This window comes from Nicotiana tabacum, chromosome 17 (genome assembly GCF_000715075.1).
Source record: "Nicotiana tabacum cultivar K326 chromosome 17, ASM71507v2, whole genome shotgun sequence".
Lineage (NCBI taxonomy): Eukaryota > Viridiplantae > Streptophyta > Magnoliopsida > Solanales > Solanaceae > Nicotiana > Nicotiana tabacum.
In genome coordinates this window covers 63079477-63099699 of record NC_134096.1, presented here as the reverse complement: position 1 = coordinate 63099699, position 20223 = coordinate 63079477, and the positions used below count along the sequence as shown (strand labels likewise).

The window sequence follows — 20223 nt, the reverse complement described above, 5'->3', positions numbered from 1 at the left end:
TACATGTATTAGGATTTTAAGCTTGTGTAGTTTAAAGAAGGTGAATGAGAAATGGAGGGAAAATAAAATATTTGAGTTTTTTTTGGGAAATGGACATTGTCCCATATCGGAGGAAGAAAAAACTTTTGATGGGTATATATATAATTTCTCTTCTTCAAGCTCTTAAAGAGTTAAGAAAAAGGCAAGTCTCGCGCCGTCGTCGTCGTCGCTCAACTTCGACTTCGATCAAAGATCGATTGATTGAACAATGCCAGCAACTCTATAAATAGAGTTTGAATCCCAGAATCTTTCCTTACGAAATTTGTTCATCAGAGTTTTTGGTACCAATACACTGGTGAGTTAAATTGTTCTATCCTTGGAGGATATATTTCAGTACCTCGGCTCGGGTACTTGAGGGGAATAATTTTCTTAAGGACACACTGTGTATTCAGTGGGCTCGATTTATTCCTATACTGTTTTTTTGTTTTCTAGAATCTATTTCGTTAAACAAGTATTACTAACTTTCTATTTTGTTTTTCCAGAAAGTTTAATTGTTTATTACAGCAATACAGAGTTATAACAATATGAACATCAAAATTTTAGGTCAATTTTATCGAGTTGACAACTGACAAAAATTATCCATGAGATTATATGTAAAATACATTGGACTTTGGTTAAAGTGTGAGTATTTGCATGTACGTCTAGATCCAACGTAATTAAGTTGCATCATAAAGCTCATATTGAACTTTAACTCAACGTTGAAATAGGATCGTTTGTAAAACGAGTTTAGATAATCATGTTTTAACTATGTTAATTTTTGGATCTTGTTCAATGCTTCTCAATCTATTTCTTTTAACCATGTTTTTACGACCAAGTGGAACGTATACTATTACCACGAGGTATAATATACACTAACTTCTTATTCAAGCATAATGACTTACCTTTCTCAAGCTAGTCAACTAAACTAATTTAACGATGTTTTTTTATTTGCCTCTTAATATTGTTAAATGATAACATCTGATTGTAACAACGTTTAAAGTGCGTATGTCATTTTAACACTATATATGTTTAATATATTAGTTTCTTTATTCTATTTCCTTTTGGATTCGGGGTAGGTCAAGATTATTGAAGCATGTTATTCTTAAGGCACTAGCAAATTTATTCATCTTTTATGCTGGTTCTCGAGTCCTACCTTAATTATATTAGCAAAATGCTTAAGCCAGAAAAAGGAGTCTCGGCGTAACTGGTAAACAATCTCTTATAGGATAAGGTTATGTATTAATATCAAACATCTTTTCATGATTTTACTGTGATTCTTTTGACTATTTATATAAAATTCTATGACAAAAAGAATATGTGCAAAAATATTTCGGGTTAAATATTTACATTTGCTGGACTTTTATTTTGTTGGGGGTTAGATTATTCACCTCTAAATCATCTCCCTCATTTTCTCTTCCTCTATGTATAATAAAAACTTAAAAAGAAAAACTCACTTTATATGTGAACATGAATAAATCAAAATAGAGAATAAAATGATAATAGAAAGGGGAAAATATAGTGATTTGAAAATTTAGAGGATGTAAACCAATGATGTTATTCGCTTTCCCTTCTTCATTTGACATCTCTCTTTTTTTTCTTCTCTTTCTTTCCTTATTTTTTTTTCTTTCTTCATTTCTCTTTTCTTTTTCTTCTGCAAAATGGTGCTTCTCTTCTCTTTCATGGTACAGTTTCGTTTTTCCTTTTCAGTTTCTTCCTCACTTTTCTTTCATCAGATTTCATTTGATCAACCAGACACATAATTCTTCTCCTTATTTTCTGTAAAATCCCACAAATCATTTTCTTTTCTCCTGTTAGCTATTCTTACCATTTTTAAATGTCCACCACCCTTAATTATTATTTTTTCCTTTTCTGTTACTTCTTATCCATTTTTCCTCCCATGATTCTATTTAATTAATTAACCAGACAAAACTTTTATTTCTCCTCCTAACTTTTTGTAAAATTTCTAAAATTATTTTCTCTTTCTTGTTAACTCTTCTTCCCACTTTAACTTCTCCACTACAGGGGCGTATTTAGGGGTTCTATGGGGCACGTGAACTCATGCTCCCCGCCCTAAATCATATATAGTAATGTTATATTTTTTTCAAAAATATTTAAATATATATGCGTGCACTCGTGCTCAAAGTATTATATAATGTGATAGTTATTGAGTGTACTTCTCTAGGTGAGGTTGTGAGTTCAAATCTTATGTTAATCTTATTTTTTTCCCCTTTTTTCCCCTAAAAGTAGACGTCTATGGGAGATAGGCGTGTCTAATGTTATTTTTTGGATCCACCTCTTCTTAAATAGTACACCCATATCCTATCAAAATCCTGGATCCGTCTCTGCTCTACCACCCTCTCTATATTGTCAAATACGAGAATGTAGTGCCATATCACCTCTCTTGAGACCAAGACTTATATGAATACATAGAGATACATAGTTTATACAACAAAATATAGCTAACTACTAATTAGTATCATATTTTCAACAAAAGAAAACACTAATCAAACATCTTATATCAAGTTCTTTGGCTGAAAGGATTTGCGAAACATTTAGTTTAAATGGAATAACCATTTAAGTATATCTGAATTTGAAAAACAAAAGATAAATAACTGGTGAAAGATAATAATATAAAATTACTGGATATCATGGTGCAAAATAATTATTTTTAAACATAAAAAGAATAGCGTTAATCCCTTAGCTTAGTTCAGAATCAACTTTTCAGTCGTTACACCTTCACCTTCATCATGACTCCCTAGCATTTTAAATTTATGTAGCTTAAATTTGAAAATAGTAAAAAGAAAGGGCAGCAAATAGATAATTAGAAACTAAATATTAAATTAGAGTTCTGTCACGACCCAAAATCCTAACCTGTCGTAATGGCGCCTATCGTGATACTAGGCAAACCGATATTTAAAATATTTCCAACACTTTTAACAGAAAAATAAATTAAAGCAGTTTAAACAATAGAAATTCTTATAAACGGGATAGAAATCCAAAATACAACGCGAAAGTTCCCAACCATCGGGGTGTCACAGAGTACATGAGCATTTATACATCACAAGTTTGGAAAATACTGTGTATGATAGTCTGAAACTAAATACAATAAGTGGAAATAAAGGGAAGGAGAAGCAAGGTCTGCAAAACGCCAAGCAACTACCTCGATAGTCTCCGAGAATCTGAACTCCACAACTCATCAACCGCCATGACCGGAAGCACCTGGATCTGCACACAAGGTGCATGGTGTAGCGTGAGTACAACCAACTCAATAAGTAATAAATCTAACATGTGGACTGAAATGTAATGATGAGGTGGATCCAAAGAAGATAGAGGTGGTTCAGAGTTGGCCCAGACCGTCCTCAGCTACGGAGATTCAGAACTTTCTCGGTTTGGCAGGTTATTATCGTCGCTTCGTGGAGAGTTTCCCATCTATTGCATCGCCTTTGACCAAATTGACCCAGAAGGGTGCTATTTTCAGATGATCAGATGAGTGTGAGGAGAGCATTCAGAAGCTCAAGACTGCCTTGACCACAACTCCAGTTCTAGTTTTACCTTCAGCTTCAGGCTCTTATGCAGTGTATTGTGATGCTTCTCGGATCGGTATTGGGTGTGTCTTGATGCAGGGAGGTAGAGTGATTTCTTATGCTTCACGTCAGTTGAAGCCTCATGAGAAGAACTACCATGTTCATGATTTGGAGTTAGTTGTCATCGTTCATGCATTGAAGATTTGGAGGCATTATCTCTACGGTGTGTCTTGTGAGGTGTTTACAAATCATCGGAGTCTCCAACATTTGTTCAAACAGAAGGATCAAAATTTGAGGCAGTGGACATGGTTGGAGCTGCTAAAGGACTACGATATCACTATTCGGTATCACCCCGGGAAGGCCAATATGGTAGCCGATTCCTTGAGTAGAAAGGCAGTAAGTGTGGGTAGCCTTGCATTCATTCCTGTTGGTGAGACACCGCTTGTAGTTGATGTTCAGGCCTTGGCCAACCAGTTCGTGAGATTAGATATTTCGGAACCCAGTCGGGTTCTAGCTTGTGTGGTATCTCGGTCTTCCTTATATGATCGCATCAGAGAGTGCCAGTATGACGATGCCCATTTACTTGTCCTTAAGGACACGGTTACGCATGGTGATGTCAGAGATGTTACTATTGGGGATGATGGGGGTGTTGAGGATGCAGGGTCGGATCTGTGTGCCTAATGTGGATGGGCTACGTGAGTTGATTCTTGAGGAGGCCCACAGTTCGCGGTATTCCATCCATCCGGGTGCCGCGAAGATGTATCAGGACTTGAGGCAGCATTATTGGTGGAGAAGAACGAAGAAGGATATAGTGGGGTTTGTAGCTCGGTGCCTCAATTGTCAGCAAGTGAAGTATTAACATCAAAGACCGGGCGGATTGCTTTAGAGGTTAGAGATTCCAGAGTAAAAATGGGAGCGAATCACCATGGATTTTGTAGTTGGGCTGCCACGGACTTCGAGGAAGTTCGATGCTATTTGGGTAATTGTGGATCGGCTGACCAAGTCCGCATACTTCATATCAGTTGGGACTACTTATACTTCTAAGCGGTTGACTGAGATTTACATCCGAGATATTGTCCGCCTCCACAGCGTGCCAGTATCCATCATTTCAGATCGGGGCACGCAGTTTACATCGCAGTTTTGGAGGGCCGTGCTGCGAGAGTTGGCTACCCAGGTTGAGTTGAGCATAGTGTTTCACCCTTAGACAGACGGACAGTCCGAGCACATAATTTAGATATTGGAGGACATGCTACGCGCTTGTGTCATTAATTTTGGGGGTTCATGTTATCAGTTTCTGCCACTCGCGGAGTTTGCCTACAACAATAGTTACCAGACGAGCATTCAGATGGCTCCATATGAGGCTTTGTATGAGAGACGGTATAGATCTCCGGTGGGTTAGTTTGATCCTGGTGAGGCTAGGCTATTGGGTAATGACTTGTTCCAGTGCTTTGGACAAGGTTAAGATGATTCAGGATCGGCTTCGCACGTCGCAGTCTAGACATAAGAGTTATGCCGACAGGAAGGTCCGTGATGTTGCTTACATGGTTGTGGAGAAGGTACTGCTCAAGGTTTCACCCATGAAGGGTGTTATGAGGTTGGGAAGAAGGACAAGTTGAGCCCTCGGTATATTGGGCCTTTTGAGGTACTTCAGAGAATTGGGAAGGTGGCTTACAAACTTGCCTTGCCACCTAGTTTGTCGAGTGTGCATCCAGTGTTTCATGTTTCTATGCTCCGGAAGTATGTCGGCGATCCGTCTCATATTTTGGATATCAGCACGGTTCAGTTGGATGGTGATTTGATTTATGATGTGGAGCTGGTGGCCATTTTAGGTCGGCAGGTTCGAAAGTTGAGGTCAAAGGACATAGCTTCAGTGAAGGTGCAGTGGAGAGGTTAGCCAGTTGAGGAGGCTACTTGGGAGACCAAACGGGAGATGCGGAGCATATATCCACACCTATTTGAGACTCCAGGTACGTTTCTAGACCCGTTCGAGGATGAACGTTTGTTTAAGAGGGGAATGATGTAATGACCCGGCCGGTCATTTTGAGAGCTGTAGCCATGTTCCCCCATTTACTGCTCATTTTGTACTTTATATCTATTATGTGGCTTGCTGGGATAGTCGGTTTGGGTACTGAGTTAATTCAGAATGAAATGAGACACTTAGTCTCAAGGTTGAAAGCTTAAGTTAAAATGATTGACCAAATGCTAATCTATGAGTAAATGACTTTAGAATGGAATTTTGATTTTGGTAGCTCCGTTGGGTGATTTTGGACTTAGGAGCGTGTCCGGATTGTGATTTGGATATCCGTAGTAGAATTAGGCTTGAAATGACGAAAGTTGAATTTTTGGGAAGTTTGATCGGAAGTGGACTTTTTGGTATCGGGGTCGGATTCTGATTCCGAAAGTTGGAGTAGGTCTGTAATGTTATTTGTGACTTGTGTGCAAAATTTGGGGTCAACAGAACGTGTTTTGATAGGTTTCGGTGTCGTTTGTAGAAGTTGAATTTCCTTAGTTTCAATAGGCTTGAATTGTGGTGCGATTCGTGTTTTTGAAGTTGTTTGATGTGATTTGAGGGCTCGGCAAAGCCGTATTAGGTTTTAGGACTTGTTGGTATGTTTGGTTGAGGTCCCGGGGGCCTTGGGTTGATTCCGGATGGTTAACGGATCAAAAGTTGAAGTTGAGTGATTGCTGAAGTTGGACCTCTGCTGTAGAGCTTTGATCGCAGGTGCGGGTGGCTTGTGCAGGTGCGAGATTGGAGAGGAGTGTGTAGGTGATCGCAGGTGCGAAGAGTTTTCCGCACCTGCGTGGCCGCAGGTGCGGTGAGAGGAGCGTAGAAGCGGAAGGCGTACAGGTGCGATGGGCAATTCCGCATCTGCGTGACGGCAGATGCACCAGGAAGACCGCAGAAGCGGAACTGGGCAGATGGGCTTGGTCCACAGAAGCGGCTTGGATGCTCACAGAAGCGAGTACGCAGAAGCGAAGTGAGGGACTGTAGGAGAAAAATAAGCCACAGATGCGGGTGAGTGGTCGCTTCTGTGACACTGCAGAAGCGGAAGTGCTGGACAGAACACTGAAATACAAGGGTTCGAGCTTTTGCTTCATTTTAAACATTTTAAGCTCGGATTTTGGCGATTCTTGAGATAATTTTTGAGGGATTTCTTGAGGTAAGTCCCTTGTGCTCATTTTTTTTATCAATAATCTTATTTCCCCATTGAATTTCCCACCTAGTTTGTGTGTATTTAAGGTGGAATTTGGGAGTGTGAGGATAGGGATTTGGAGAGTTTGATTTGGGGATTTGGGTGACGATTTGGTATCGAATTATGGCAAATTTGGTATGGTTGGACTCGTGGTTGAATAGGCTTTCGGGTTTTGTGACTTTTATCAATTTTTGAGATATGGGCCCGGGGTCTTAGATTTTGAGTCGACTTTTGATTTTTGATTTATAACTCAATATCTTCTTTATGGAAATGATTCCTTTAGCCCGTGTTGATTGTACCGCTTTGTTTGTGGCTAGATTCGAGGCATTCGGGGACCGTTTCGCGAGGCAAAGATATGTTAGAGTGAAGATTTGCTCGAATAGAGGTAAGTAACACTTCTAAACTTGGATCTGAGGGTTCGAAACCCCGAGTTATATGTCATATGATTGGTGTTGAGGTGATGCGCATGCCAAATGACGGGTGTGTGGGCGTGCACCGTACGAACTGTGACCTGGTCGATTCCAAGAAACTGTATAGTAGATTTATCTTGTTGCTATTCGTATTTTCATTATGTGTTAAGTAATTGAGCTGTTAATCATGCTAGAAATCATATTTAGGCTATTGCCGGTACTGTTGAGACCCATGGTGGTCGTTTCCTTACTGTTGACTTATTTATTACATTGACATTTCGTACTTAGTCATATTTATTCATTGCATATCATTTCTCAGTCTCTGTTGCTATTTATTGCTATGTCATATTATCATTTTGGGCTAGTTTCACGACATTGTGAGCCCGAAAGAGATAGAGACTGGAGAGATTGATGACTGAGTGAGGTCGAGGGCCTGATTAAGAGTGACAATTATGGGATCGGGTTGCACGCCATAGCATGTTTATTGATTTATAACTGGATCTGGCTTATTATAGTGCTTGGGATTGAAGGAGCCCTTCCGAAGTCTGTACACACCCCAGTGAGCACAGTTGATTATTTTTGAGGGATGGATCTTCCCTGGACATGGATCTTGTTTGAATCATTTATATTTGGGGATGGATCTTCCCATGGGTTGGATTGGCCTTATACAATACTAAGTGACTGACTGTTAGTATATATATATATATATATATATATATATATATATATATATATATATATATATATGGATCTTCTCTGGGCTGGATTGGCCATATACAGTACTGAGTGATTGAGTATTCTAAGAGTGTGAGTATACGAGGATTTTAGTGTGGTGCATTGTATACAACATGTGCATTGGCATGTAGATGTAGAGAGGTCATACTCCTCATATCATTCGGAATTTGATCTATTTTACTTGAATTGAGTTTAATTGTTGAACTTGGAAGAATGCCTACATTCATGTACTGTTATTTCTATGTTGAACTGTACCTTTTGAGTGGAATCCCCACGTGCCCCAAGAACACCACTGAAATAAGCCAAAACTCACACTTAGAGAACTTTGCATAAAGATTCTCCTCCCTCAACCGCTGCAACACAATCCTCAAATGATGGGCATGCTCCTCCTGGCTACGGGAGTACACCAAGATGTCATCAATGAACATTATGACAAGCGAGTCAAGATAAGGCTGAAATATATTGTTCATCAGATGCATGAATATTGTTGGGGCATTGGTCAGCCCAAAAGACATCACAAGGAACTCATAATGACCATAACGGGTCCTGAATGCCATTTTTAGAATATCTGAGTCCCGAATCTTCAACTGGTAATACCCAGACCTCAAGTCAATCTTAGAGAATACCCTAGCTACCTGAAGCTGGTCAAATAGATCATCAATGCGTGGAAAAGGATACTTGTTCTTGATTGTAACTTTGTTCAACTGCCTGTAATCAATGCACATCCGCATAGTACCATCCTTCTTCTTTACAAACAGAACTGGTGCACCCTAAGGCGACACACTGGGCCAAATAAACCCCTTATCAAGGAGTTCCCTGAAGCTGTTCCTTTAATTCCTTCAGCTCCGCCGGTGCCATACGATACAGTGGAATAGAAATGGGCTGAGTGCCCGACACCAAATCAATACCAAAGTCAATATCCATGTCAGGCAGCATGCCCGGCAGGTCTGCAGTAAACACATCCAGAAAATCTTCACAACCGGAGCAGAATTAATAGAAGGAGTATTAGTACTAACATCCCTCACAAAGGACAAATAAGATAAACAACCCTTCCTAACCATCCGCTGGGCCTTAAAATATGAAATCACTCTGCTGGGACCATAGTCTAGAGAACCTCTTCACTCAATCCTTGGAAACCCCAGCATCGCTAGCGTCACGGTCTTAGCGTAACAATCCAGAACAACTTGACGTGGAGACAACTAATTCATACCCAAGATCACGTCGAAATCAACCATACTAAGCATCAAGAGATCAATTCAAGTCTCCAATCACCCAATAGTCACTATACATGATCGATATACTCGGTCCATAACAATGGTGTCGCCCACCGGCGTAGATACACGAACAATTAAAACTAAGGAGCATATCCAGATAATAAGCAAAATACGATGATACATACGAATAAGTGAAACCAAGGTCAAATAATACAGAGGCATTCCTGTGGCATACTGAAACAATACCTATAATCACTGTGTCTGAATCGACAGGATCTGGTCTGGCAGGAATAACATAGAATCGGGCCTGACCGTCACCTGATCGGCCTCCCCCTCTTGGGCGACCCATGGTTGACTGAGCCCTACCCCGAGCTGTCTGGGCGGGTGGTGAAGTAACTGGTACTAAAGTCGTAGTCTGACTCCTCTACTGAGATGGACCTCCCGAAAGGCGGGGACAATATCTATTTATGTGACCCAAATCTCCACACTCAAAACAACCCCTCTCTGAATATGACGACAAGTACTAAGGTGGGCCCCGAGAACTAGAAGCACCTGGTGCAGACGAACCCTGAGCTGAAGGAGCATGGGACGAACTCTGAGCTGGAAGGGCACTGAGAGATGACTGACCCTGATGAGTACTGTATGAACCATGGCTAGATGATGCACCACGGTGAACTAGGCGAGCCGTCTGAGCATGCCTATACGGACAACCCTTGCCGTGGTAGAACTGACCTCTAGTAGGAGCACCGCTGAAACCACCCGAGCTACGAGGCCTCTTGGGCTCCCTCTCCCCGCGCTCCTGATTGCAGACCATCTCTATCTGTCGAGTAACGTCGACCACCTCATCAAAAGTAGCACCAGACACCCTCTTCTGAGTCATAAGCAACCGCAACTGATTTGTGAAGAAATCAATGAACCTCCTAATCCTCTCCCTATCAGTGGGAACTAACCAAACTGCGTGATGAGCCAACTCATAAAACCTCATCTCGTACTGCATCACAGACATGCCCTCATGTCGTAACTATTCAAAAAGTCTGCGCAGCTCCTCCCTGCAAGACTCCGGCATGAAATTCTCTAAGAAGAGAACGGAGAACTCCTGTCATGTAAGTGGTGTTGCACTGACCGGCCTGCGCCTCTCATATGCCTCCCACCGTCTAAAGGCAGCCCCAGTGAACTAAAAAGTAGTGAATGAGACTCCACTGGTCTCCAGAAAACCCGCAGTACAAAGAATCCACTAGCAATTATCCAAGAAACTCTGGGCATCCTCTCACTCAGCACCGCTAAATGATGGAGGCTGAAGCCTCCCAAATCTATCAAGTCTCCTCTGCTCATCATCAGTCATAACGGGGACCACCTTGGCCTAAGCAGCTACAATCGGCTGGGCTGGTAGTACCCAAGGTATCTGAAGTCCCTGCATCACCTGCTCTGGAGTACGAGCTGTGGGGGTATGAGTACCACCCCCGGCCTGAGAAGTGGTTGGTGCGGCCTGAGCCGAAACCACCTGAGCAAGGACAGTGCAAACAGTCAATACCTGGGCCAACGCCTCCTGAAGACCTGGAATCACAATGGGCACAGCTGGTGCCTGAGCTAGCCCCACTGGCTCAACCACAACTGGAACCTGCTCCTGAGCTGGAGCAACTGGTAGATCTGCAGGTGATGCTCTAGCTGTTGTACGAGCTGCACCTCTGCCCCTACCGCAACCCCTCCTGCGACCTTAGCATCTCGTGGCCCTAGCTGGTGGTACTAGTGGTTGTTCATCCTATCCGGTAGCACGTGTCCTCACCATCTGTGAGAGAATAAAAAACAAAAGTTTAGTTACCGGAATCAACAAATCTGCACGACGAGAATACAAGAATATGAAGTTTCCTACGGGTTCGGCAACCTCTGAAAATAAGTACAGATGTCTTCGTACCTATCCGCAAGACTCTACTAAACCTGCACATGACTCGTGAGACCTATGTAACCTAGGCTTTGATACCAACTTGTCACGACCCAAAATCCTAACCTATCTTGATGGCGCCTATCGTGGTACTAGGAAAGCCGACATTTAAAATATTTCCAACACATTTAACAGAAAAATGAATTAAAGCAGTTTAAACAATAGAAGTTCTCATAAACGGGATAGAAACCCAAAATACAACGCGGAAGTTTCCAACCAACGGGGTGTCACAGAGTACATGAGAATCTATACATTACAAGTCTGGAAAATACTGTGTATAATAGTCTGAAACTAAATACAATAAGTGCAAAAGATAGGGAAGGAGAAACAAGGTCTACAAAATGCCAAGCAGCTACCTCGATAGTCTCCGAGAATCTGAACTCCACAACTCATCAACCGCCGTGATAGGAAGTACCTGGATATGCACACAAGGTGCATGGTGTAGCGTGAGTACAACCAACTCAATAAGTAACAAATCTAACATGTGGACTGAAAGGTAGTAACGAACTCAACAGGTACAGTTCAACATAGAAATAACAGTACAAAAATATAGGCACGCTTCCAAGTTCAACAGTTAAACTCAATTCAAGTAAAATAGATCAAATTCCGAATGATACGAGAAGTATGACCTCTCAACATCTACATGCCAATGCACATGCTGTATGCAATGCACCACACTGAAAGTCTCGTGTACTCACACTCTTAGAATACTCAATCGCTCAGTAACTGTATATGGCCAATCCAGCCCAGGGAAGATCCATCCCATATATATATATATATATATATATATATATATATATATATATATATATATATATATAACGACTGCTGCTCAATCACTCGGTAATATATAAGTCCAATCCAGCCCAGGGGAAGATCCATCCCCGAATAAATGATTCGGACAAGATCCATATCCAGGGAAGATCCATCCCTAAAAAATAATCAATTGCGCTCACTGGGGGTGTGTACAGACTCCGGAGGGACACCTTCAATCCCAAGCGCTATAATAAGCCAGATTCAGGCATAAATCAATAAACATGCTACGGCGTGCAGCCCAATCCCATAACTGTCACTCTCAATCAGTCCCTCGGCCTCACTCAGTCATCAATCTCTCTTTTCGGGCTCACCATGTCGTGAAACTAGCCCCAAAATGATAATATGATATAGCAATAAATAACAACAAAGACTGAGAAATGATATGTAATGAATAAATATGATTGAGTATGAAATATCATTGTAATCAATAAGTCAACAACAAGGAAATTACCACTATAGGTCTCAACAGTATCGGCAATAGCCTAAATATGATTTCTAGCATAATTGACAGCTCAATTACTTTATCACATTATGAAAATATGGATAGCAACAAGATAAATTCACTGTACAGTTTCATGAAATCGACCAGGTCACAGTTCATACGGTGCACGCCCACACACCCGTCACTTGGCATGCGCGTCACCTCAACACCAATCATATAATACATAACTCGGGGTTTCGAACCCTCACAACCAAGTTTAGAAGTGTTACTTACCTCAATCCGAGTAAATCTCTACTCCAACACACCCTTGCCTCGCGAAACGGCCTCTGAATATCTTGAATCTAGCCACAAACAATGTGGTACAATCAACACGGGCTAAAGGAATCATTTCCATAAGAAAATACTGAGTTATAAATCAAAAGTCAAAAGTCGACTCAAACGCCGGCCCTCGGGCCCATGTCTCGAAATTCGATAGAAGTCACAAAACCCGAAAACCCATTCAACCACAAGTCCGACCATACCAAAGTTGCCAAAATCCGACACCAAATCGTCACCCAAATCCCTAGCCTCATACTCCTAAATTTCACCTTAAATACACACAAACTAGGTAAAAAATTCAATGGGGAAACAAAATTATTGATCAAAAATGAACACAGGGGACTTACCTCAAGAAACCCCTCGAAAACTCTCTCAACAATCGCCAAAATCCGAGCTTAAAATATTTAAAATGAAGCAAAATCGCGAACCCTTGTATTTAAGTGTTCTGTCCAGCACTTCCGTTTCTGCGAAAACATAACCGCTTCTGCGGCGTCGCAGAAGCGACCACTCTCCCGCATCCGCGGCTTCTTCCGCTCCTACCGTCCCTCACTCAGCTTCCGCAGATTCGCTTCTGCAAGCATCGAAGTCGCTTATACGGACCAAGCCCATATGCCTAGTTCCGCTTCTACGGTCTTCCTGTCGTATCTGCGGTCACGCAGATGCGGAATTGCCCATCGCACATGTGCGCCTTCCGCTTCTGCGCACCTCTCACCGCACATGTGGCCATGCAGGTACAGAAAACTCCTCGCACCTGAGACCACTTGCACACTCCCCTCCAATCTCGCACCTGCGAGCCAGCCCGCACCTACGAGCTCGCACCTGCGATCAAAGCTCAGCAGGTGCGGTTACACTAGTAGAGGTCCAACTTCAGCAATCACTCAACTTCAACTTTTGATCTGTTAACCATCCGGAATCAACCCGAGGCCCACGGTACCTCAACCAAACACATCAACAAGTCCTAAATCCTCATACGACTTAGTCGAGCCCTCAAATCACATCAAACAACTTCAAAAACACAAATTACACCCCAATTCAAGCCCATTGAAACTAAGGAAATTCAACTTCTACAAACGACGCCGAAACCTATCAAAACACGTCCGATTGACCCCAAATTTTGCACACAAGTCACAAATGACATTACAGACCTACTCCAACTTCCGGAATCGAAATCCGACCCCGATATCAAAAAGTCCACTCCCGGTCAAACTTTCCAAAAATTTAACTTTCGTCATTTCAAGCCTAATTCCACTACGGATCTCCAAATTACAATCCGGACATGCTTCTAATTCCAAAATCACCCAACGGAGCTAACATAACCATCAAAACTTTGTTCCGAAGTCGTTTACTCATAGATCAACATCCGGTCAATTATTTCAACTTAAACTTTCAACCTTGAGACTAAGTAGCTCATTTCATTCTGAATTCACTCCGGACCCGAACCGACTACCCCGGTAAGTCACATCACAGCTATAAAATATAAAATGAGAAGTAAATGGAGGAACGAGGCTACAACTCTCGAAATGATCGGTCGGGTCGTTACAAGTTCATAGAAAAAGAACGTCATATTATACTACTAATTTGTTAAGGGGATATATCAGAGGCGGGTTTGAAGCATGTGAGTTCAGGATTCTAGTTTGTTTATGTTACTGGATTCTAAATTAATAATTTATATATTTGTAATAAACTTTTTAAGAAAAATACATGATTTAGACCAAACTTATTGGGTTCAGTCGAACCTGCAAATCATATGCTAGCTCCGCCCCTGGGATATATGGCTGCAGTTGATTCATTCAAGATTTACGAAACCTAAATCATAGATCGCACTTACATGGATAATGTTTTTTTCCACCACTTACATGGATAATGAACTATTCTTACTTTTCTCATATTCAATCTTAAATAAATGGGGGGGGGGGGAGATAATAAAATAAAAAAGGAAAAGAAATAAAAAGGAAAATAATGAAACCTTATCACGCATGAAGGGGGGGAAGAAATATCCCAACTCTTTTTCTACACTTTCCGTCTTTTCTTTCTTTCTTTTTCTCGGAGAATTTACCATCTTTGGTAATTTATCCTCTCCCCTCGTGCTCGAATATGCAACCCTAAATTCCTAAATTTTCTCCTCATGATCAAAGATGAAAAACATTTAGGAAATTAAAGATTCTGATACCAATTCTTCATTTAGGAAATTATAGTATTATCTTTGACATGATACTATAAGTATTTATCAACAACAACAAAGATGAAAATCGCCACTTATTCCATGATACTATAAATATTTAAATCAGGAAATTAAAGAAAAATTACTTAACATGAGTACCATAATTATGACATAAAGTAATAAAATACTTCTAGTAAGAGAAAAAGCATATTGTATGTTGCTTAAGTTGACATCTTCCCTGAACACTCATGAATAGAAGATTGTAACATACAATATGATGCGCCCAATAAGAGAAAAAAACATCACATTTTGTCCCTTTCTATGCGTTCTCTAGTCCCAAAACACAACTAGCGTATTTGAAATCATCAGCGTATTTGGAGAATGTGAAATATTTATCACAATGAATATTTTAAATGAATAACATTTTGGTCGAACCAAACACAATCAGAGATCGGCAAACATCTGTTGAATTGAAATCATCAGCGTATTTGGAGAATGTGAAATTTTTATCACAATGTATTTTAAATAAATAATATTTTGGTCGAACCAAACGCACCAGGCACAATTTATATTAATGAAAAAAGAGGAAAAATCAAATGCAGAAAAGGGGATGAGGAATGGGTAAGTTCCATGAGAAAGTATGTGGAGACCGGAGAGTTTTCGGTTTGGTAGGAGAAAATGAAAATGAAACGGTGGAAAACAAATGAAAATGTGGCTAAAGAGGTTAAAGAGAATGAACAGTCGCTTCTAATTTTTCATCCGAAAATAAGATAAACAGAAAAATTAGAATAAGTAGCAAAACATATGGAAAAAGATAAATGGCTTCTCTCATCACATATAGTGCCACGTCACATGTCTTAGGCCATGTTTTATATAATTATGCTCTGCACGGGCCCAACACTAAAATAGTTCAACAGATCGAGTCGAAAACTGATTTAAAATAGCTCAAAGTTGAGCCAAAAAGTTCAATATTAACGTATTTGACTGGAAAATTTGTAGAGTTGCAGTTAATATAGCTCCATTCAACTAAAACTCAATATACTCCCTATGTCACAATTTAGGTGGGGCGGTTCAAATTTCGAGAGTTTTGACCATGAATTCGGATGTAGAATCTTTAAATCTTTTGAAATACATTTATATATTTGAAAACTACGTAAAGAGTACTATAAGTCACAATAATATAATTAGTAATTTATAATATTTAAAAGGCATATGAGAAAATCATGATCAAAGTAAAACTACTCTCGAAATTCAAATGGTGCCAAATTCAAATGGTGCCACATAAATTGAGACGCAGGGAGTAGTTACATTGCCCCGACATTTTTAGTTCATTATTCATACAAAGGCAGAAACTATAAACACAAAGCAGCAAGAAGAAAGGCAGCAACAGTGGTACAGAGTCACCATTTTCCTTCTCCACTACAAAAATTTAATTTTGCATGATATTTCTCTCCTTTCCATTACTGAGTAGCTTTGCAGCCAAAGCCTCAACAGGAAGCAGGGTATAATATTGGCTTTTTTCTTCTCCCCTAACAAAGGGTTACTACTGACAGCTCACTACTGTGAAGTGACTGATTTTTCTCAAATATAATGTCAACATCTACAAGCAGCAAAAACCAAGAAGCATCATAAAATGAAACTTATCATATGCTTATGCTAATCCAATAGAAGAAATAATAACAAAAATGATGGATAGAATATTTATCCACACCAACAAATATGTAAAATTTATCAAGTGAAATATAGCAACTGACAAATTATTCAATTGCCAAAAAAATATACTTCTCATCAGTGTCTCCAAACATAATATTGACTGCAAAAATTGATCATGTGAGTAAAACTAATACCAATCGAACTAAATAACATATTATAATATTGGCAACCATAAACTAGTAGAAATAGAAAATGACTATTTTTTTGCCCGCTGAAAGCTAGTCGACTCACATATCTTAAATTCTCAATTCAAAACTGCACTCATGGGAGGATTAGTAACGACTAATATCCCAGTCTTGTCTCTCTTAAGCATGTTTTTCTATTAGGTCACTATTTAAACATTTTTTTTCCAAATGGCTTTAGAATAAACAACATTCTATGTAACATGGTCATCATGACGAACTAATGTAGAGGCTCAAACTGAATTTTTTTTGTTCAGCAATACTTGCAACAGGGTTTCTAGTGGACAGGATGACTTTCTGCTTTTTCACCTACACTATATGATGATCCTACACTGTAACTTCTCAAATTTTCTGCCTTTTTTATTTATCAGTTGGTGCATCCTTTTTTACTCTTCTTTCTGTGAAAAATTTAGAACCACTAATGAAAAATATAATATAGTGGAGATCAGTGTTGATAATGAATCATAATGTGATATTGTGCACCTATACTACCATGCCGTATTCCACTTGCAAGCATATCAAATGTAGCATATTTTCGATCCCCTCTTTTAGCTCTGTTTATATTAACTTACTAAATTTTTTGGAGTAGAACCATTTTCTAAATAATATGTGAAGTGTAAAAGAATGAATTTAAACATGAGAGGCCATAGTCATGGTAAGAGAGCTTGTTTCGTTAGTCTGGCCTCCTTAAGATTGCAACGAAGTTACAGTTTTGTAATTTTAAATTGTCATCATTTTTCCAATCCACATTATCAACGATTCAACAACATTAGATGCAAATTTACTTGGTTTTGCATTGAGACAATTCATTTGATGAAAAAGAGTAAATTTATCTTTCTCAATCTATGAAAGGACATAGTCATGGCCATTGAACGATTAAGTCTTTCTGTTTTGCAATGTCTATAATATTTCTTGAAATCTTTTTGCATTTGGTCTCAGACATATACAGACATAACTACTTCATTCTATATCAAAACAGACGAAAATAGAACTCAAATTGTGTTAGCATAAATACTTAAATTTAACATTAACTCGAAACTTTAAACCCGAGAAGGCTAAGATTTAAGGATGTGCGCAATCTAAGTTAGGAAGTCTTGAAGATAAGTCATAGAAACAAAGGCTATAAGCTACCCAAAATGTATTATACTAAATTGTAAGCTTGCAAAATTGACTTCTTGAATTACCATTTTCAGTTGATGGATTGAGAAATGTGTTCAGTTGATTCTTGCTGATTGCCATGAGAGTGGTCTCTATGGAGGCTGCGCATACAGAACAAAACAAAAAAGTGTTAAACGAAACTTCTGATATCTTACAACAACAAAAAATCTAGTTGAATTTTGAGAGTTCAGAAACATTTTCTTACATTTTGGCAGCGTAATAGAAAGCACCTGAAAATCCATTATGTCATGATTCATTTAATTTGACCTCAAAGTCTTTGAACTCCTGCAGGACAGTTGTAGCCTTTGAACTTGGATGCGTATACAAATTAGCTATCATTCTTGGGAAATGTAAGCAACCTGAAAGCTCAATCTTTAAACTTAGAAGGTATACAAAGCTGAGATTTTACTCCTGAACCTTACAAAGAAAGCTTGACTTTCTAACAGTGACTTTTCTCCAAACATGTATTCTGTGTCATGTAAAGAAAACATATGTAACATGTATATAATTTAATCATTGCAATGCTGTCTCTCATGTTACATGAAAAAATCACTAAAATAAAATTCACAAAAAAATGGTCAGCTATAAGAGCATGCATGTGCAGACTCAGTGAATCAACCAAGCAATAGGCCAAAAGAAAATGAGGCAAGTCGAAGCTTATTGGAAAGAGTAGTAGAGCTAATGGCCAAATGGAAGAGGAAGAGTAAAAGTAACAGGTAATCAAATGCAACAAACGGGTAACCTTATCTTTTCCAATGCCATTGCATCAATATCTTTGTTTGCTTCATAAAGAATATAGAAAAAGAATAATCCAATGACACTGCTTCAAGAACGGAGCTTGGGCTCCAGTTGAAAGTACCAATCTTACTCAATTAAAATTAGAAACAATTATGTATCTCAAACATGCACCTAGACATCTATATACAAACATGCATCTGTAAATAAGAAACAGTAGTGACATGCATGTACAAAATCCAGCAAGAACCTATGCAAGAGAATCTAGAAAAACTATCAAATATCCACCAAATTCTTATTACCAAGAAACAAAGGCAAAAATCAAAGAAAGAATCGAAAAAAACTTACTATATCAGAAAATACAGTAGACCCACACCTTGTTCCCAAACTAACCAATTGCACAAGTTTTATTCTTTTCAATCGGATGCCCTCTGAGGGGACACAAATTGCACAAGTTTCCATTAACATCTTAAGGAGGGATTTAGGGCTCAAAATAAAGACTGTTGCAATTTCTAAAAATCTTGCAGCAAAAATAAAAAGAGTAAAAATCCTTACCAGAACCCATAGATTCAATGGAGGGCTATATAAAAACAGTAAAACTAAGAAGTGAGTCATGTAAGAAGCAGTGGTGATTAAACAAAGAAAAGAAAGCAGAAAACTCAAACTAATTGAGAAATAGAGAAATTAGCCGAGAAAACTTGGAACCAAATTAAAACATCTCAAAGAGATCAAATTGAAGGATGATGATCAGAATAGTTTCTAGAATGGACTATTGGAGTGTGGCAGTAAAAAAATATAAATTGAAAGTGGAATACACGTGTTTAGAGATGAATAGGATGAAGAAACTCAATCACCAATTTACCCTAAAAAATAAAACTAATTAGATGGTGTAAGTCAAGGATATAATAGACAAACAACCATATACTCATTTAATGAAATGGCCAACTACACGTTACTATTCACATGGAATCTAGTAAAACAACATGTTCGTCCCACCCCCAACTCCCATTTCTATATAGTAGTAATATAGATGCTTAAGCCAGTTTCCTTGAAACATACTCCAAGTTACTTAATTTCATCCAATTCTATTAGGAGTGTCAAATGTGCGTGCTGGGCCGGTTAAAATGAGCTGGGTAAATAAATAGGCGGGTCATAAGTAACTTGGTCAGAGATGAGCTGAATCAAGTTGTGCTAAAATTTAGGTCATAACCTAACCCGTTCAACTCTTACCAAGCTTTAATTGATGTGTGTTATTTTTTTTATGAATTGTTTAATTATCAAATAAGACTTTTTTTTATTAGGGTCATATATAATATATCAAATAAAAGAAAGTCATATTTAAGATATTTATGCAAAGTTACTTATGGATCAATTTGGACTAAAAATCAGCCCAATTTTAGATGAGATGAAATTGATTGGATCAAGATGGACTGAGTTCAGCAATTGGGTGGGACAATGACTAGCCCAACTTTGGGCGAGTTGGACAGCTCAAAATGGGTTTGGGCCACCCATACAATTCATATATTCAATTTGGAATAAGATTGGATATATTAGAATCGGTATTGGTGCAATAGAGGAATATTCGAAGGGGAATCTTACGGAAATATCTCAAATAAGTCTTAACTTATCAACTTCTAGCCATTAATTTTAGACATATCAAAACT

The 20223-nt window shown here is 39.1% G+C and overlaps 1 long non-coding RNA gene across 4 annotated transcripts; it reads right to left on the bottom strand.

Moving 5' to 3' along the window:
- Positions 1–16220: 16220 nt before the first annotated feature.
- LOC107808523 (uncharacterized) lies at positions 16221–19590 on the bottom strand. 4 transcript variants are annotated; one of them, XR_001653151.2, is made up of 3 exons: positions 18030–19573; positions 17851–17925; positions 16221–16371 (listed from the first exon to the last, which is right to left on the bottom strand). It is a non-coding gene; the product is annotated as an uncharacterized LOC107808523 (long non-coding RNA). The 4 variants fall into 4 exon arrangements; XR_012701236.1 differs by having other exon boundaries at positions 16221–17925; positions 18030–18293; positions 18908–19573; XR_001653153.2 differs by having other exon boundaries at positions 16221–17925; positions 18030–18990; positions 19115–19449.
- Positions 19591–20223: the final 633 nt, after the last annotated feature.